This window comes from Muntiacus reevesi, chromosome 22, assembly GCF_963930625.1.
Source record: "Muntiacus reevesi chromosome 22, mMunRee1.1, whole genome shotgun sequence".
Classification (NCBI taxonomy): Eukaryota; Metazoa; Chordata; class Mammalia; order Artiodactyla; family Cervidae; genus Muntiacus; species Muntiacus reevesi.
Window position 1 is genome coordinate 11505729 of NC_089270.1, and position 12937 is coordinate 11518665.

Here is a 12937-nt window from a genome sequence, read left to right on the forward strand (position 1 = left end):
CCCCAGGGCAACCCCCCAGAAGCACCCGCCTCTGGATCCTGGCTGCAGTTCACTCTGCCAGCCTCTCCCCCAGGTTTGCTTAGTACATAAATCTGGCAAAGTTATATATAATTCAGAAAAGCTAAAACTAAGGTCATTTGGTAGCAGGCAAATGGAAACTAAGAGGCAGGGGCATTGAGAACAACATGATCAGGCTCCCAGGTTATGGCTTTGCATCCTGTTACCAGGTTCATCTCCCAAGGCAGGCATCCCTCTGCCTCCTGGTGTGCAGTCTTCTGTGGTCGGTAGGAAGTGACAGACCCACTTGGAACTGCCCGAGATTGTCTCCCAGCACAGCAAGCTGCTTTTTCACACCTCTCAGGAAAGAGGCTGCCCCAGCCTGGACCACAAGGAGGAATGTCCTTTGTGAGGCCCCTGACATCTGCACATGCAGGGCTAACTTCCTGGGTTTAAAAAATCCTCCGATTCAGAAAGGTTCTTTGTCCGGCTCTGACTGCAAGCTCCAAGGTGCCTTCACACTTGTGAATGTGTGGGAAGAGTTCCACATCCACTTGAGTGACAGCCCCCCCAAGCCACCTCCCAGTCACCCAGCACCCCCACCCCCATTGCCAAAGTCCCCCTAAGTTGGGCCTGCCACACGCCAGGGCACATCAGGCGTTACCCAAAACTCAAATGTCTCATCCCCGATCTCTTCTCTCAGCGATCCAGGAAGCCCATCAGACCAGCCTGTCGTAGGCCCAGGGTGCAGCCATCAGAACTTAGCAGGCAGCGGGTTAGGATGCCCTCCCCTTTGTGTTCAGAGGCTGAGCTGTGTGTCTTTGGGGAGCTGAGCACCCAGCAGAGGACACTGTTCATCCTCTGTCCCAGTGTGAACTGTGGATGTTTTGTCCTGGGATAAGGTTCCCAAATACATGCACATGAGAAAATAAAGAATGGGCGAGGCTATTCCCCAGTCTTCTCCCCATTTTCAGCTAGTTACTATGACGTCAGCGGGGTCCAACCACACTCACTGATGACATCCCGTTCATTCTGTTTTAGGGGAAACAGAGCAATGCCAAGTCTCGGCAAAGCAAACCCAGTACCCCGTTTGTTGAATCTCGCCCACCCACTACACAAACCCCAGCCCCCTGCGCCTTATCCACTGTGGGTGGCCTCTCCTAGCCCTTGGTACCACCCCCCAGGCCCACCTGCCTCAAGTCACAACAGTCATCCAGTTTCACAAGAGGATTAAAGTTTAAAATCAGATCATGTTCCCTGGCAGTTCCAGACGTTTTCTGGGTGAGGCCTGTGAGGGAATAACTTGGTTTGAGTTCAAGTTCAGAGATTCGTCCTTCCCAGGGGGAGGACTTGGTGCATGATCTACCTTGACACCTGGAGATTCCAGGCAGCCGGGACTGGATGGGTGCAGTGGGAGGGAGCCACTTGCAAAGTGACTTGCTGGAGAAGCAGCTGGTGCCCTTCCCCCTGGTCTTTGACAGTTGACCCACCTCTCCCAAGATTCAGTCTCCGATCTTCCCTACCCATCCCTCCATCGTCCAGATTCAGGTGCTTCCAGGGGAAGGGACTGGGGAGCCCACCTCATCTTGGGGAGGTCTCATGAGGCTGGACCACAAGAGCTAAAGCCAATCTCTGCAGTTTGACCCTCACAACACAGCGCTTATGGCCACAAGACCGGAAAAAGGTCAATCTTCATCCCAAATCCCAAGAAGGGCAGTACTAGAGAATGTTCAAACTACAGGACAGTTGCACTCATCTCCCACGCTAGTAAGGTCATGCTCAAAGATACAGCAAGGCTCTTGTCTTTGAATTCCACTGCCAAGCCCCACCGTTAGCCTATCGGTCCTTATCACTAGCCTAGGAGACCCCACGCGACACGCAGGATTCTACAAGAGGCTTGGAACCTGTAAGGGACAAGCGGCTGCTTCTGACACACCCGAGTCAGCTCCCCAGCTACTCAGGGAACAAGAGTCAAGTCCTGGGCCAAGGAGGCCAAGATTTAAGGGTGGGGCCTTGAAGCTGCTAGATCTGTTCACCTGCTCTAGCAGAGAGCAGTCTGTGAAAGACTGCAACATATCCCCAGGCAGTCTCCTCTGGATGAATGGTAGCTTGAACCCTGGAGGGCTCTGTTAGAGCCCACTATGCCACACTCCTTCCATCCCACACTCTTATTAACAGTGAGTATTCCCTCTGAGCACGGCCCCAGCAAGAGGGGCCCAAGGCGTCACGGAAACCCATTCGGTACAGGGCAGCCAGCTCAGCTCCTCCTGGGCCACAAGCTCTGATGCCTTGTTCTTCTGCCACTGCCTCCAATCAAGCCTCTTTAGACCCCCCTTTTTCCTTGAAAAGGAAGTAAAGTCTGCTCAAGTCCTTGCTGGGTACAGTAATCTAGGCTGTAGGTTATTCTCTTTCATTACTTTCAGTATGTCCTGCCATTCCCTTCCGGCCTGGAGAGTTCCTATTGATAGATCAGCTGTTATCCTTATGGGAATCCCTTTGTGTGTTATTTGTTGCTTCTCCCTTGCTGCTTTTAGTATTTGTTCTTTGTGTTTGATCTTTGTTAATTTGATTAATATGTGTCTTGGGGTGTTTCGCCTTGGGTTTATCCTGTTTGGGACTCTCTGGGTTTCTTGGACTTGGGTGGCTATTTCCTTCCCCATTTTAGGGAAGTTTTCAGCTATTATCTCCTCGAGTATTTTCTCATGGCCTTTCTTTTTGTCTTCTTCTTCTGGGACTCCTATGATTCGAATATTAGGGCGTTTCACATTGTCCCAGAGGTCCCTGAGGTTGTCCTCATTTCTTATAATCCTTTTTTCTTTTTTCCTCTCTGCTTCATTTATTTCCACCATTCTATCTTCTACCTCACTTATCCTATCTTCTGTCTCCGTTATTCTACTCTTGGTTCCCTCCAGAGTGTTTTTGATCTCATTCATTGCATTATTCATTTTTAATTGACTCTTTTATTTCTTCTAGGTCTTTATTAAACATTTCTTGCATCTTTTCAATCTTTGTTTCCAGGCTATTTATCTGTAACTCCATTTTGCTTTCAAGATTTTGGATCATTATTATCATTATTCTAAGTTCTTTTTCAGGTAGATTCCCTATCTCCTCCTCTTTTGTTTGACTTGGTGGACTTTTTTCATGTTCCTTTACCTGTTGGGTATTTCTCTGCCTTTTCATCTTGTTTAGATTGCTGTGTCTGGAGTGGGCTTTCTGTATTCTGCAGGTCTGTGGTTCCTTTTTATTGTGGAGGTTTTACCCAGTGGGTGGGGTTAGACGATTGGCTTGTCAAGGTTTCCTGATTAGCGAAGCTTGCGTCAGTGTTCTGGTGCGTGAATCTTGATTTCTTCTCTTTGGAAAGCAATGGAGTGCCCAGTAATGAGTTTTGAGATGGGTCTATGTGTTAGGTGTGACCTTGGGCAGTCTGTATGTTGACGTTCAGGGCTATGTTCCTGCGTTGCTGGAGAATTTGCGTGGTATGTCTTGCTCTAAAATTTATTGGCTCTTGGGTGGTGGTTGGTTTCAGTGTAGGTATGGAGGCTTTTGGACGGTCACTTATTACTTAATATTCCATGTAGTCAGGAGTTTTCTGGTGTTCTCAGGTTTTGGGCTTAAGTCTCCTGCCTCTGGATTTCAGTTTTATTCTTCCTGTAGTCTCAGGACTTCTCCAACCATACAGCACTGATAATAAAACTTCTAGGTTAATGGTGAAAAGTTTCTCCTCCGTTAGGGACACCCAGAGAGGTTCACAGAGTTACATGAGGAAGGGGAGAGGGAAGAGGGAGATAGAGATGAGCAGGAGGAGAAAAAGGGGGACTCAAGAGGAGAGAGACAGATCTATGAAGTTGTCTGATCCCAGAGTGTTCTCCTGCTCAAGTCCTGACCTCTACTTAGACTGAGGTTGCCGACATGTGCCTCAAGTGAGTCAGATGAACCCCTTTTCTGTTTTAAACCCAGCTAAAGCTGCCCAACACTTCAGGACTCCAGTCAAGGCCACGTTTGATGCTCCAGCTGTTCCAAGTCCACACGGCCATACAGGTTTAGGCTAATTATCGCCATTGAGAGACTAAACTTCGGCCAACACAGGCACAGAGCCATCCCTTCTGCACAAGCAGCCCATCTACACCCAGAAGCATGCAGAGCAGCGAGCACCAGTCTTTCTCCAGACACGCCAGGAAAGCCCTTCTCTTCCAGGTGGGATTATTAAAATGATGCACTTGGTGAGAAGTTAATTGCATACCAGTGCAGAGTCTGAGCCAAATTCTCCCCACCGAGCTCCAACCACTGCAAAAGGGGCTCATCTATGTGCTATTAGTTCCTTCAGAGCACTGCCTTCTAGAAACCTCAAGGGCAAGTGAATCAATGTCAGGTTGGAGCACGTAGGAGAAGCCCGGTTTGGATGAGCTTACAGCAGAAGTGTGCCGCAAGACTCAGCAGTCATGGATTCACCACCACAAGAGCTGGAGCCAGCAGCCAGGTCCTCAAGCAGGAGTCTGAGGATTCCCATCCAAAAAAACTCAAAACGTTTGCCTCGATTTGCATTCTGTAATCCCTAAAAGTCACGCTCCCAAGCCACTTCCAAGTCTTTACAGGTGTAAGAGGTATAGAATCACCTCCCTTATCTGAATTCAGACCCTTCAAGTGGTTACACAGACTTCCTCTCACTTCCTCCACCAGTAATCCATTCATTTGCAGTTTGATTAAAAACCCTTGCCAGGGGAGAGTCTGTTTCCAACACCAAGCCCTAGCAGTCCTACATAGCCTAGCAGAATTGCCATTTTAGCTGAGAAAAGCTGGCTCAAAACTCAACATTCAAAAAACTAAGATGGCATCTAGTCTCATTGCTTCATGCAAATAGGGGGAGAAGTGAAAATGGTGACAGATTTTCTTTTCTTGGGCTCCAAATGCAGCCATGACATTAGAAAATGCTTGCTACTTGGAAGGAGGGCTATAACAAACCTAGGACAGTATTAAGCAGAGACGCTCTGCTGGCAAAGGTCCATCTATTAAAGCTACAATTTCTCCAACAGTCATGTACGGATGTGAGAGCTGGACCATAAAGGTCACCAAGTTCTGAAAAATTGACGCTTCCACATCATGGTGCTGAAGACACTTGAGTCCCTTGGACAGCAAGGAGATCACACCAGTCAATCCTAAAGGAAATCTACCCTGAATATTCATTGGAATGACTGATGCTGAAGCTGAAACTCCAATACTTTGGCCACCTGATGTGAAGAGCCAACTCGCTGGAAAAGACCTTGATGCTGGAAAAGATAGAGGGCAGGAGAAGGGGACGACATGCTGCAGTCCATGGGGTCACAAAGTGTCAGACATGGCTGAAAAACCACCCCCAAGCTGTTCTACTCCTCCCCTGGGAGCCCAAGTTTACCACAGCAAAGCATATAGTCAGATCATCCATCTTGATGAGCTAGCTTAAGTGACCACATCACCCACCATCCAGTTGTTCAAGCTAAAAGCCAAGCATCACTGGGCTCCTTTCTTTGCCCTTAATTCCCACTGCCTGCACATCAAGTTTATCTACTTCGTGTTTCCACACACTGTAAGCTAAATTCAAATTTTACTGTAGCCTTAAGGCAGAGGACAATGAGTGAGCAATTTGTTAGCAGTAGTTACAGAATAGACAACGAACCAATCTGGTGAATGTAGCGATAAGTCCCCCCATCAGGAGGACTTTTTGTGGCATTTCTAAAACAGCCCTTTCCAAAGACCCACCTTGTCAACTCCCAGGTAAAATAAAAAATGTGTCATAGAGAAAATATTATCTAGAGAACTCAAAAATGCCACCAGCACGTGTAGAGTCTGCTCCTCCGGGGGAAGTGAAACACAGTGTATTTGTAACAGATGTATGTTCTCCTGCACAGGTGCCTGCTATACTGCCTATCGCACTTCAATGGAAGTTTTAGAAGCTTTAGTAAGACACGTACAAGAATTTCAAAGGAAGTGCAAAAGTAGTCATTGATATTAATCCAAAAACGTAGGTGTTTCAACATTCACTTATGTAAACAAACTGGCCACCACAGGCATCAGTACCTACAAAGCTCCCCTGGGTCAATGATGTGTTAAGACCTTTTCTCCCAGAAGACATTCTCATGCCTTAGGAAAATAGGGAACCTTATATGCCCCATGTCTCTAACTCCTCCAGCTCCCTGGCACCCAACATGCCTTTCCTTCAGTCCCCGGAGTACTTTCCCATTTGTGTCTAACTTTTCAGTGCCCATCATTAACACAATGGGTCTTTCAACAAGCATGAGCCCATGAGTTTCCATAAGCCAAGATTTTGTTTTGAAATATTCAGATAGGTTTGCCTGATTCCACTCCCTCTCCCCCCAGTCAAGGGTTATACTCAAGTATCAGTATTTCGGCACTGGATAGTGGAATGGTTGGGGGTGGACAACCCAAGGGAGGGGAGGTAAGTTTTGTGAACCAGCCCTGAACTATTGTGACACAAACTGACACCCACCCAGTGACCGACTCCACATTCACTCTGCCTCGGATTAAGCGGTTACAACTTCCAAGTTCTAGACGTTACCAAGACCACCACTGTGAACATCTCGCTCAATCTTAGCACTCTTAGAATTAAATGACCTCTTCCCTCTGGTTTCTAGTGGTTCTGTAACTGAGGATCACTTCAAACACCCACAGCACACCAGGCAGACACCAGGTGAGTGGCTGACGTGCAGAATTCATGCTGCCCGACCTACAGGGTCTCCATCCTACAGGAGAAAGTTTCTCAAGGGCCCACATTCTCTCCCCTGCATGTCATAGTCTTCATGGTGGCCAACACAGCATCCTCCAGTCTTGGGAATCTCAAAGGGACATAGATGTACCTGCCTCCTGAGAAACTACAGCCTGAAGATGCACAGCGCTTCAAAGGGATGGGCATACACAGGAGACTGAAAGCCTTGAAGTTATATCTAGATGTCAACAGCTCCCAGATGTATGTTACTGGTGATGCCTGATGCCATTAACTCTGGAGAGAAATAAGCTCAGACTCTGACACCAGCCTCACCCTCTGCGATCTCCCTTTGGATCTATTGACTTAAACCCTTCAGGGTTCATGTCTGCATACAGAGGCTATTATCCAATCCCCAAAGCCATCATTAAGGGACTGGAGCTCACCTAACCATGAGCAAGGAGCCTGGGGCTCCTCCAGTTCCACACTGAAGCTAGGGGCATCAAGAGCCACCTGCAGCCACCACCACTCTCCAGCTGCCCTTGGACACAAAAGTACTTCATGGCCACAACAGCCAGGCTGAGGAATTGGGCCACAGATCTCTGGGCAGAAGAAGATGCTAAGTAGCCCCCTAATATGACAAATGTCCTGGTGGCTATTTTAAGGGGTGCCATTTTAAGCTGCAGTTGAGCATTTTCAAATGGGAGTCAGACTCGGGGATGGGCTGGAGAGCAACATTTATAATCATTGATACTTTGGTAGGACACCTGGCCTGCTTGGGGGTTTTCCCCAAGGTCAAGTACTCCAGAAAGGTGTACACCATAGGTGGTAAACCTATGGTGTAAATGCTACTGTCAGTGAAAGTCAGCAAACATCTTGCCTCCTTCCCCTCTCCAAGGGGCTCAGAGGCTAGGGGTTGGGACTCTGGGCTTGGGAAAGGGTGCTGATTGACAGGTGAGATGGGCAGGTCCAGTCTTCCATATTATGAAGGGTTGAATTGTCTTCTCCATGCCCCAATCATACATGCAGGTCCTAAATCCCAGTACCTCAGGATAAGACCTTATTTGAAAACAGTACCACTGCAGGGGTCGTCAAGACAACTTCATACTGGAATTGAGTGGGCCTTGATCTAGTGACTCTAGTATCTTTAGGAGGGTGAAGGAGGTACAGACACTCGGATATTGCCATGTGAATGTAAATGTGAGGCTGCCAGGGCTAACACCATGACAGGCAGCCCGGACCCAAGTTTCGGTTTCCCCCGAAATGGCAAGATTCCCTACCCCCATCAGGCCACCTGGAGCCAGCCAATCAATACGCGCCCAGTAAGAAAAAGGGAATCTATCACGGGAAAGCTGAAAAGCCCAAGAACGCCCAAGTTTAAGAAAGGCCTGCGAAAGTTTGGACCAATAAAACTGCTTTGCAAACATGTAACCAATCCGCTTAAGCCACCAACTGCTTATGCTCACCCTATAAATTTGGGTAACAGCTTGGGCTCAGGGCTCTCTGACCCCACACCACTGCGTTGGATGCAGCAGGAGCCCTGACTCGAGTCAGCAATATACTTCCCTTTTTGCGAGTTGCATTGTCTTGGAGGCCTTCTCTCTTCCCGCTCAGGGATTCGGACATCGGGCATAACAGTAAAGACAGAGGAAGAAAGCAGCAATTAATTGCCAGCAGGCCCCAGAAGGGAGACAGGCACACACGATTCTTCCTCATGCCCTTCAGGAGGAACCAGCTCTGTCAATGCCTTGATCTCAGACATCCAGCCTCAAGATTGGACAATGTTTAAGCCACTTATCGAGATATCTTGCAAGGCCCAAGTCTCTGAAGTCAGGCAGGCTCCTCACACCTGGACATTAGAAGGATCAGATAATGCAAGCTGTTGTCTATGAAGTGATGACAGAAATATGAAGATAGGTCAGTAAGGAGTGAAGAGGATATAGTCTCTCTGAGGTATGTTTATTAGACCTAGAAACCTATGCAATGATAAAGTTCTTAAAGGTACATCCATCGGGCATAACCTCAAAGGGGAAGTCTTCTGTGTGCAAAGTTTCACAGTTTGCAGGGAACTGCAAACCCCAACAGCACCAGTTGAGCTTCCCCGGTGACTCAGCGTTAAAGAATCCGTCTGTAATGCAGGAAACTCGGGAGACTTGCGTTCGATAACTGGGTTGGGAAGATCCCCTGGAGGAGGGCATGGGAACCTACTCCAGTATTCTTGCCTGGAGAATTCCATGGACAGAGGAGCCTGGCAAGCTACAGTCCATATGGTTGCAAAGAGTTGGACACAGCTGAAGCCAACAGAACACACACAGCACTGGTTACGCATTAATCACCTGGCCACAAAGCCCAGCGCTGACACAGCCTGGGAAACATGTTTTCATCTGAGCAGCTCAGGGAGGGACCCAGTAACAAGCTCGCACTCAGGGTCAGAGGTTAAGGACTCACTTCTTGCCTTGGAAGAACTTATATTCCAGAGATTAACATTCATATAAGCTTCATATAGGTAGGTCAGGGTTTTGAGTTATTAAACCTCTTTGACAAAGTCCTGGGGGACAAAAGGCAGAGATCTTGCTGTGATGGGCCTGCCCTCAACAGTTCTCCCTACTAAGAGAGCAGCCCAAGGGTGCAGCCCCAGGTTTCCAGGACAGGAGGGGATAACCTGTAGCTAAGTTTACCATCCTCCACGCCCCCCATTCATAGTTAAAATTTATTGCAGCCTTAATGCACAGAATATAATGACTTCAAGCAACTCCTGTTATCAGAAGCTATAGAGAATGGGTAACTGACCATTCTGGTGAGTGTAGGGTTAACCCCACCCCCGCAAAAATCCACCTCATGGGAAATCCAGTAAAAAGAACTCAGAGGAAATAACCCACAGGACTAAAAATACCACCAGAAAATAGTCTTCTCTTTCAAGGGAAAGCAGTGCCCCCCATGGTGTATTTATAATAGTCTATTCCTCTGCACAGAGGTGCCTGTGACCCTGCCCTACCACACTAATGAAGTATTAGGATGTTTTAGTAAGATGTGCAAAGTTTCAAATACATAAAGGGCAAAAAAAAGTTGCTGATATTTACGCAAACAGTGTTGTTTCAACATTCACTGACATAAATTGTTGGTCACAGGCATTGGTGTCTACAAAAATCCTCCGTCAATGTAATTGGACTATAGACGGATGGGAAACTGAGAACAAGATCCATTAAATGCCAACTTGCTTGTCCAAGTTGGAACTTGCCTTTATTAAGCCTCCTATAATTTTTCTTGCAAATTGCATCTACTCCAGGGGTCACTGGAGCCTAGACTTATCACAAGATTCCTTTAACCACCCCCTATAGATAACACCCAATATGGGTCAGTGAAGAGTTGCCCAAGTTGTTTTTTTTTTCAGGAACTTGCCTAGATCACTTGAGACCACTGACTATTCAGCTGGACCTGCCTGAGTGTGTGACCTTGTGGCATCACATTGAACGCTCTCAGATCACGTGAATGTTGCTATTTTCTGGACATGCGTCTCATGAACCGAGTCAACTCGGATACACACATTTTCTTTTCTACCTCCGATTACCTTTCTCCTGCACCTCCGTACCACCATCTACTCTTCACCCGAAGTATCCCAAGCCCCTCAACCTTAGGGGAGGGAGCCAGATTCGAAGTTTGTTCACCTCTCACTTGGGGGCCTCCTGAAAAAGCCTTGTCTCTTCTGCAAAGCTCAGCATCTCAAGCATTTGACTTGCTGTGTTCATCAGGAGGATGAAACGCACTGGACAACAAAGGCAGGCTTGACCCAGCCTGAACTCGATTTTCTGGTGATTTGGAAGTGAGGGCCTGCTCGTGGAGCAGATTAACAGGTGATGGCAGTAAAACTGGCTTAAGGTAGAAGACAGGTGCTTCTTGAGTGTGGCTTACCTGAGCTTGTTTACAGGCTGCAAAGGACCCAGGAAAGTAAGACTCCTAGAGAGGGCAGGGGAAGTCATGGGGCAGTGGGCAGTTACTCTACTGCATGGGACATTCCGACCTCTCCTTCCAAGAGATGAGCTAGTCCAACCCTGAGCTCCTGGAGGGGTTAATGCCCACCCTCCTCCCCGCTGTTCATTCTTTCACCTGGCACGGAGCCCTCTTGCAGGGGGGCGCCCAGGACAGAACAGGAAGCAGATCCCTTCCTTGGGAGCCTGGACGTGAGAACACTAGGGTTGAAAGTGGGCAAGCAGGAGTTTGGAACACCCGTCCAATTGCTCCTGTCTCTCCCCAAAGCTGACGACAGCCTTCCATCTCCTGTACACATCCGATTTAGGGAGGAGGCAACAAGGGCTGGGGGCTTCCCAGGTGGCTCAGTGATAAGGAATCTGCCTGCTGATGCAGGAGATGCAGGTTTGATCCCTGGAGGTCGGGAAGACCACCTCGAAGAGGAAATGGTAACCCACTCCAGTATTTTTGCCTGGGAAACCTCACAGAGGAGCCTGGTGGGCTATGGCCCATGGGGACGCAAAGACTGACACGACTCAGCACACATGCACGTAGAATTTAAGAGTTCAATTGACTGTGTGTGCTACCCTATCTCTGCCTTATCAAGATGCTGTGGAGTTGGGCTAGCAAGAGGAAGGAAGTGGCCACAGCCTTTCAGGTTGCTTTTTTTTAATCCAGGCTCTTCTAGACCCGACTACCACTTGCACGCTCGTGTGCAATAAGGGTTGAGGCCAAGTATGCCCAGGGTGAGGTGGAACCTTGTAGGGCTGTTGGGGCCACTATGAGAAGTAGGAGCGACTCCATCTTGAAGCCTATCATCCGTCTTAAGGACAGGATGTGAACTGGGACTGAACTCTGCCCAACAATGAGGAAAAGTGTTGCTAAAAAACCAGGTCTCCTGGAGACTTCCCTCCCTACAGATGGCAAATGGAGACTGCAGTTGAGGTCAGGCTGCCCCTGTGAGATTTAACCATGGAGACATCCCCCTGATGTACAATCACTGTTCCCCCCTTTTACTGTAATTGTTCTGCTAGCACCTGCTTGTTGTAGAACTCAGTTATATACAACAAAGAGGTTGCTAACATGTAACCAGTCACATAGCAAGGGGTATAAAACGAAGTCTCAGAAACATACAGGTCCTTGTTGGGAACCGATTCCCCTTGGACCCGCTGGCATAATGAACTGTACTCCCATGTTTTGAGTGTCCTCCGAGAGGTTTCACAACTCTGGATTCCACAACAGGGCCACACGTTCTGAGCCCCCACCCTCTTTTTTTTTAATTACAAAGCAGCTGGCAGAATTGAAGGAGAGGTGAGGCCTCCTCATACACACACCTGGAGCCAAATGAACGGTTTCCCTCCAAGTTACCCAACTCAGGTAACTGCAACCAGTCTCCCCCAAAGCCAGCCTAGGGGTTTTTCCTGGAGGGAGTTGCCCCAAAGGGTGTGTTTTTAAGAGATGCCATTTTACACACTTAGGAATTCGATGTGGATTCAGGTGAGGCTCTCATGACTCATTCTCTCCAGAGTGCAAATCAGCAGCTTCCCTTAGCCAATCTGGTGGGCTCTTTAAGTATTGCAAAAACATGGTCCCTGTTGTGATGTTTACAAAGTCGGCAGGGCAGGCAAATTGGATTAACCCAGCAGGCACAGCATCGTATGTTAAATGCTATTTACGTACAGTTTGGGCTTCCCAGGTGGTTCAGTGGGGTTAAAAGTCAACCTGCTAATAATGCAGGAGACGGAGGTTCAATCCCTGGGTCGGGAAGATCCCCTGGAGGGGGAAATGGCAACCCACTCTAGTACTCTTGCCTGGAGAATCCCATGGACAGAGGAGCTGGGCTGGCGAGAGTGAGTGAGGGGCTGTGGTCTGGCGGGTTGCCCAGTCTGAGCAAGGCTCTTCTTCAGAGCTGACTGCCACTTGCTAAGGAAGGGGTCATATCACCCATTATCTGTAGTTGGAAGTCTCCCCAGGCAGAGGTGTGGGTGTTCCTAAGAAAGCACTTCCAACTACTGTTCCCACATCACAGGGCTTTGCTCCCAAGTGGTTAAAAAAAAGTTGTTGCATGAACTCTGGCCTTAAAATTGAGGTATCAGGAAAATCCTGGAAACAGGTACAGAAACCCCAAGGCAGAACTCTGAGCCAGAGGCCAGAGCTGGGAGAACCAGGGTGAGAGCAGTTTGAGAGCCAGGCTGGGTCTAGGCGCCCTAGGGCCTAGAGAGGCTGTTGCTCTCTATGGAGAGAAAAAAGACCAGAGTGGGAGGTGGCAGGATATTAACC